This window comes from Lissotriton vulgaris, unplaced genomic scaffold (assembly GCF_964263255.1).
Source record: "Lissotriton vulgaris unplaced genomic scaffold, aLisVul1.2 SCAFFOLD_2701, whole genome shotgun sequence".
NCBI classification, from domain to species: domain Eukaryota; kingdom Metazoa; phylum Chordata; class Amphibia; order Caudata; family Salamandridae; genus Lissotriton; species Lissotriton vulgaris.
The window spans coordinates 47,913-56,035 of NW_028247275.1; the positions used below are offsets into that span (position 1 = coordinate 47,913).

Here is an 8,123-nt window from a genome sequence, read left to right on the forward strand (position 1 = left end):
AACAAAGTGTACTTACCAAGTAGGTGTCCTTCCCCAAACTCTCCCCTGACCAGTCGTGTGTGGAGGCCGCTGTGCCGGAAAATGAAGGAGTCATGGGTACTCCCTGGGTACTGTGCGACAATGTCAGTGATGTATGTCTTAGCATTGCAGACCATCTGGATGTTGAGGGAGTGGTAGGACTTTCTATTGCGGAACATATACTCCATGCCAGCTGGTGGGCAGATGGCGACGTGGGTACAGTCTATACATCCGAGCACATGTGGAAAATGGGCTACATTGTAGAATTGTAGCTTGGTCATGTCCAATTCCTGTTGGCTGGCGGGGAATTTGATGTGACGGTGTAGCTGGGTGAGCATGGCGTCAACAAAAGTGTGGAGGCAGCGTGACATGGTGGGCTGGGATATCCCCCCAGCAGCCGCTACTATCCCCTGGAAACTCCCGGAGGCCAGGAGGTGCAGGCTACACAATACCTGCACATGTGTAGGCACAGCATTGGTACGGCTTGTTGGGTGCTGCATCAGGGGGTCAAGGTCCTGTATTAGCTGCATTATCATTTCCCCATTCAGCCTGTATTTAGCATATATCTGCTCTCTGGTTTAGCCCAGCAAGGTGACCCGCTGGCGGAATATCCTGTCCTGGATCCTGCGTCTCCTCCGTGCTAATCGCTCTAGCCTGCGACGCCTCACCACCATGTACATTCCTGGCATTGTGGGACTCCTAATGCTGCTGCTGATGATGGTCCTTATGTGTGATTGGTCAGGCCAGTACCTGTTGGTGATAGGACAACGGTTTTTTGAAAGTTTTTTTTCCATGGCTTTCATGGTTACCACCTGCTTTGAGTTGTCCTTATTTTGCGCGGTGCAAATAGCGATTTTGTTTTTTTTCGCTAATTGCGATTTTTCTTGAATACCGATTGCGATTCTATAGCGAATTCGCAATTTCTTTCGCAGAATCCGTGGTTTCTCGCATTTTCCGAATCGCTAATGCTCACCTGCCGGGAACATCTTTTTCATTTTATAAGTCCAGTATATCCAACTCCATAGCCCAGGGAAACAAGAATTGTTCTGGGTGTTTATATTATGGTTTGATCAAGCAACACAACACCACCACCCTGCTTGACAACCTCGCCAACCTCGGACTCAAGCAGCTGGTGACCACCCCAACCCACCTCGCCGGACACACACTCAACGCTGTCTTCTCATCCAGCAAGGACATCATCCTCAGCCACGCCGCCGGACTCCACTGGACGGACCACAGCTGCGTCCACTTCACTTTCAAAAGATCCACGATCCACCACCAACAGCAACAGGTTGCTCGAAGAAATTGGAACAAGATCACAGCAGACCAGCTCGCCGCTTCCCTGAGCCAGCACCCTCCCGCCAGCTCAGCGAACCCCAGCCAGGCCGCCGACAACCTCACAAAGTGGATCAGCAACTGCGCAGACGTCCTCGCCCCACTGAGGACCCCGCCTAGCAGACCCGGCAGCAAGAAGGCCCCATGGTTCACCGACGAACTCAAGAGCTCCAAGAAGAACTGCCGAGCCCTCGAGAAAGCCTGGAGAAGGGAGCCAACACCGGACAACATGACCACCCTCAAGCTCGCCACCCGGAAGCACCATCAACTGATCCGCGCCACCAAGAAAACAGCATTCAAGGACCGGCTGGACAACAACGCACACAACTGCAAGGAACTTTTCAACATTGTGAAAGAGCTCTCCAACCCCAACGCCGGAAACAACGACATCACCCCGTCGCAAGACCTCTGCAACTCCCTCGCCTCCTACTTCCACAACAAGATCGCGGACATACACAACAGCTTCAGCCCACAAACAACGCTCCCAACGACCGCACCAATGCCCCCCACTACCACCCTCAGCGCCTGGACCCAGATCAACACAGAAGACACCATCCGCACGATGAACTCTATCCACTCCGGATCCCCGACCGACCCGTGCCCCCACCACGTCTTCAACAAGGCCGACGCTGTCATCGCACCCCACCTGCGGGACATCATCAACAACTCCTTCGACACCGCCACCTTCCCTGAGAGCTGGAAGCACGCCGAACTCAGCGCTCTACTAAAGAAACCAACAGCGGACCCCACCGAACTCAAGAATTACCGCCCCATCTCGCTCCTCCCGTTCCCAGCCAAAGTCATCGAGAAGACCGTCAACAAGTAGCTGGCCGCCTTCCTCGAGACGAATGGATCCCTCGACCCCTCGCAGTCTGGCTTCCGAGCCAACCACAGCACAGAGACCGCCCTCATCGCTGCCACCGATGACATCCGAGCCCTGCTGGACAACGGTGAAACAGCGGCCCTCATCCTCCTAGACCTCTCCGCGGCGTTCGACACTGTCTGCCACCGCACCCTAGTGCAACGCCTCAGCAACACCGGAATCCAGGAGAAGGCACTGGAGTGGATCATCTCCTTCCTCGCTGGAAGGACACAGAGAGTCCGCCTACCACCGTTCAGATCTGCAGCCACGGAAGTCATCTGCGGCGTTCCTCAGGGCTCCTCGCTCAGCCCCACCCTCTTCAACGTCTACATGAGCCCCCTTGCGGCCATCGCACGCCAACACAACCTCAACATCATCTCCTACGCCGACGACACCCAGCTGATCCTCTCCCTGACCAACGACCCCGCCACCGCCAGAACCTACCTCCACGAAGGGATGAAAGACGTAGCCGAGTGGATGAAGACCAGCCGCCTGAAACTGAACTCAGACAAGACGGAAGTCCTCATCCTGGGCTCCTCGCCCTCCGCCTGGGACGACTCCTGGTGGCCCCCCGCCCTGGGCACCGCACCCAAACCGACAGACCATGCACGCAACCTGGGCTTCATCCTGGACTCCTCCCTCTCCATGACCAGACAAGTCAACGTCGTCTCCTCGTCTTGCTTCAACATTCTGCGCATGCTACGGAAGATCTTCCGGTGGATCCCCCCCGAGACCAGGAAGACGGTCACCCAGGCCCTTGTCACCAGCCGACTGGACTACGGCAACGCCCTCTACGCCGGAACCACCGCCAAGCTCCAGAAGAGACTCCAGCGGATCTAGAACGCCTCATCCAGACTCATCCTCGACATCCCCCGGAGCAGCCACATCTCTGGACATCTGAGAGACCTGCACTGGCTACCCGTCAACAAGAGAATCACCTTCCGTCTCCTCACCCACGCACACAAAGCCCTACACGACCAAGGCCCGAGCTACCTCAACAACCGCCTCAACTTCTACGCTCCCAAACGCCACCTCCGATCGACCAACCACGCCCTCGCCGCCGTCCCCCGCATCCGAAGAGAGACAACAGGAGGAAGGTCCTTCTCCTACCTGGCCGCCAAGACCTGGAACACCCTCCCTCCCGACCTTCGCCTGACCCAAGACCACCTTTCCTTCAGGAAGAAACTCAAGACCTGGATGTTCGAGCAGTAGCGGCATCCCCCCCCCCCCCCCAAGCGCCTTGAGACCCTCCGGGTAAGTAGTGGGCTCTATAAATGCCTTGATTGATTGATTGATTGATTGAAGCAGAAGCCAAGCAGTTCCGAAATCAAAATAAAGGTGTTGAGCCTGGAACTAATGAATCCTAAATCAACACACATGGCTGGACATCTTCTATATCTGGTATTTTTTTCACTTTAATCCAATTTATGGTGAAAACCCTGTTGAATTACCGTGGTCAGACCACGCTGCCATTGCATTCAGTATTCTGATTGAAATTAGGGGCGTTCAACATATTAGCACTAATATAAATTAGCATCTCAAAAGGTAAGCTGGTTAGAATAACATTAATGATTGAGCTCTTCCAAAGGGTACTTGATAGATCAGCGTCAGCTCCTCCGTTAAGGCGGAGGAGTGTCACCCCACTGCTCTCTCACCAGTGAAAACATGAAAAATAAAAAGGAAATATAACAGGTTATTATCATTTTATTTTTCTTAGCTGAACCGAATCAAGGGTGGGGTGGGCCGGTCCATCATAATGGACAGCAGCTGCAGCAGGGAAGAGGAGTAGTGGGCACTGTTGCAAGTTCGCATGTCCGTTTGACTGGCCGTCTTAGGATGGCCAAACCGACATGAGCACTTAAGATATCTCCACCCGAGCTTGTCTGCACAGCCGGGTGTGGAACAGGCACATGCTCCGAGGGCCTGGCTAAGTGTCAAACCGGCCCACTCAGACTAATCCCAGCGCTTCTCTAATGCTAGGTATTACCAACATGAGAACCATCACCCAACTCCAGTTGAGTAAAATAATGGTCCTCAACAGGTACCTAGAATTTTCCAACTCATAGTTTCCCCACCGACGGGGACAGACAATGATGAACACATTCCCTGCTGCCCTCAACTGCACACACTTACAATGGACATCTGACTAGCAGACATAGCCATGATTCCTAAACTCAACCTACCCATCACCCGTAGTTCCTCATACCACTCAATTTCCCTCTCAACATGGAAGTGAAAATATGGGCAAAAGCTTAGGCTAACCCACTGCTAAAAGCTGTGTGCACTCTGGTCCACTAGGACCAGTTCAGTTTCATGCAAGGCTGAGACATGAGACTTGTACAGAATTCTCTGGCACTGCCTTCCAGCCTACCTGGATAGAAGGCGCTACTCCTTGTAACTTTTCTCAAAGCATTTCACTCTGTAGACTGGATGTACCCATTTGCATGCCTTACTAAAATGAACTTTGTTTCCCAATACATAGGCTTCATCAAACTGCTTTAAGGCGACTTTATGATCTACGCCCAAGGCTCAGTCTACCCTACCCTTCCGATCCGTCAGGGCATGCAACATGGATGTCACCTGTCAGCCCTGCTTTTTGCACTTGTTATCAAGCCCCTATCGAATGGCTAAGGATTGATATGCTAGTCCGAATATTTTAGTGGAGCCCAGGTGTGTCAGAAGAGCTAGCATTATGCACAGACAATGTTCGCAGCTTCCTGGTGGACACACAATAGTCAGGCCTGATGACCCTCCAGATCTTTGGGTCTTTGGGAACCACTCCAGCCTGCGCATCAACATGATAAAATCCTTACTGTATCTCCTGGGAAGCAGATATAGTCTTTATCCCCGGCCAGAGACCTGAAAATAGGTCTGACTTGATTCTGATGTCTGGGGTTCTATGTTATAGACGATAGTCAAAGGGTCTGGTAAGAAAATCTGCTCCCCATCTCAGCAGATTGCAAAAGACATTGACTTCTGTTCTACACTTCTGGTCTGTGCTTCGTTGTTCCCTAATGAACAGATCTGCAGAAGTCTTCCCTTGCCTAATGTATCAACTCCAAAACGTCCCTTACCCCATCCCTCGATTTTTTGTTGCCCCTTCTCAACACAGTGTTGCGTCACTTCTTGTAGAACAATTGGCCACCCAGAAGAACATGCAACACATGTTTTAAAACCGCCTTTGATAGTGGCATTGCTATGGCTAATATTCTTTCCCTCTACAGGGCATCAGACCTGATGGTGGTATTCAAGAGTTATGGCTTGGGGGTGCAAATTCACCTGACTTTTCTTCAGAGCACTGGTTGATGCAGGGAACCACAATCACACATGGCTCATGTGGAGGTTCAGTCTCCTCCTTACTCCCCTGATAACAAAATGAGTATTTCAGTTGTGACGCAATACTCTTCAGGCGGAGGGTTTGATTAGACAGCTGACGTGAGAAACACTGCTGTGGACTAGGAGCTGGATCCTGCAGGTGACTGCTTTGGAGGATTTTGACAAGTGTGATTGCATCAGTATCTCCACTCTGGGGGACATGATGATGGGGAATACCATCAGATCCTTTTCAGAGCTACCTGAGGAATATGAGTACCACAAAACCAAGTTCTATCACTTCCTTCAGATCAGACACGCACTCAGGCTCCATGTTTCTGGTCAAATGGAGCTGCAAGAATTCCGCCTTCTGGAAGCTCAAGTACTACTAACCCCACCTATAAGGCATGTATTATCAATCATAAAGAAGTCATTGGTCATACATACCCCTGACACATTTCACACATTGTATGAGGCGTGGGTAAAAGACCCAGGACATCAATTACTGGCGAGAAGCCCTAAGCTCACTGAGAGACTCGACCATCACCGCCCAATACAGACTAATACAATTCAAATATTTACATAGGGTCTACCTCTCACACGTCAGGCTATTGGGAATGGGAGTGATTACCTCTTCACTGTGTCTACACTGTTCCGCATCCCACAGGGACTTACTTCTCATAACAAGGAGCTGCCTGGTCTTGGTCCCATTTTGGGCTGAGGTTATGGCTTGTCTTTGTATTGTCCTGGGGCGGTCTCTACCCTGTGACCTCAAACTCCTTCTCCTACATATTACGGATAATTAGGAAAGAACAGATACCACAGAGCTCTACTATGGCTGAAGTAAGTAAGTAGAGCCAGGAAAATCTAAGCAGAAACAGGAGCTTGGACAAAATGCAACATCTTCCTTCCACCATGTTTCTTACTGGACAAAACAAGGACAAGTCTTAACAGATGGAGTCTCCATGAGTTAGTGTAATTACTCGAAATTCCACCAAAATTACAGGGCCCCTGGCATCACTTACTTTATGCTGATGAAATTTGAAGTGATCACAGGAATTTTATTTTGCAAAAATTACGTTTGACACCAGAGATTATTCTATAATAACGCCTCTAGTAAACGTAATGTTCGTTCGGGGCAAAATCCTATTCTAGGCGGATGGGAACAATGTAATCGACATGTGGCAACAACGCGTAGTGTATGAATAAAGCCTGACCCCAAATGAATGGCTGAAAGGACTTCAGCACGCAGCAACAAGAGTGTGTATACTCAGTATTGAATATTTATTACATATTCATCATGTGCTTTATAAGCAGAAAATTCTCATTCAATAAACATACATCATTTTACACAAAAAATGAACATTTGTATTTTTTCAAATTAGATACACAACATAAAACACCACATTTTTTATATAACACCCAATGCATTTCGGGACTCGAAGTCCCTTCGTCAGGGGTTCCTGAAAAGCAAAGGAAACAAATTATACGATGCCAGTACCTGCTAATTTTGAAGCATGAGATATGCTACCTATATAGGATCTGTGAAATACAAGATGGTAAAGCGACCCGACAAAACTTCACACTCCGAGATCAATCACACCGACACAAAACCTGAATCAAAACAATAATAAAGGTGACTCTCACCTATTCCAAGAGAATATCGTTATGGCGTAAAAAATGTAGTTCAATCAGTTGCCTGTAACCTAGATGTAAATATAAGTAAATCCATAATACAGAAATAACTGTGCGAAACAAGTGCTCTAGCTGTACATGCAAGCCATATGAAATAGACTTACCAAATAAATGATTAGCAGAGAATAAGCCTAAAAAAACCAGAAGCGAACATGAATATTCTAAACTAATGGATATCTCAAGTCTTAACTGCAAATTCAAGACTGAGCACAGTTCTCACCTTAAATATCTGGGGTCGTGTACAAATCGTTCAACCATGCATTTTCAACTGCCTGTGTGAAAATGAGGAGATAATGATGTCCGTTCTTAAACACACTATTTCTAAAGCACTACATAAACAAGAAAGTCAGATGGCCAAAAATGAAAACACACAGCTCACCTCGGCGTTTTTAAACAAGCGACTCAGCCGTGCAGTCGAAAGCTCGTCCTGGGATAACAACCTAGGCAAAGAAGTAACGAACGCTGTAAAATGAACCCTAAATGCCGGTCGAGTTGTGTACATGAAAAGACACAACAAGGTATAAAACGTGAAAAAAGACGCTTACCAGAATTGAATATTCATCGACCCGACAAGAACTCGACTCCTAATAGTATGACTCACTTCCGTGTTCCCAGCATACTCTATTTGCTGGCAAGTTTGCTACATCGACAGCAACAACGGACTTCCAGAGATTACACTGTCAACTATGACGGTATCGGTGTAACGAGTAACATAAACAAAGGACTCCCGCTGTGAACAAATAGGCATTCTACTCCTATGGCGGCGGTTTCACGCGAACTAAGAAACAAACCGAGGACTGACCCAATCGACAAGTTTACATGCCAACGCATGAGACCATATTACAGTCTTGTGTCGTGAACTTAAACAAAAATGCCATTTTAAATGCCTAAAACATTTTAG

At 48.8% G+C, this 8,123-nt stretch overlaps 1 long non-coding RNA gene across 1 annotated transcript; it reads right to left on the reverse strand.

The window, feature by feature from the left end:
* Nucleotides 1-6,821: 6,821 nt before the first annotated feature.
* Nucleotides 6,822-7,830, reverse strand: LOC147665195 (uncharacterized). Its single transcript, XR_015305020.1, has 6 exons — nt 7,768-7,830; nt 7,602-7,662; nt 7,443-7,494; nt 7,327-7,353; nt 7,175-7,233; nt 6,822-6,990 (listed from the first exon to the last, which is right to left on the reverse strand). It is a non-coding gene; the product is annotated as an uncharacterized LOC147665195 (long non-coding RNA).
* Nucleotides 7,831-8,123: the final 293 nt, after the last annotated feature.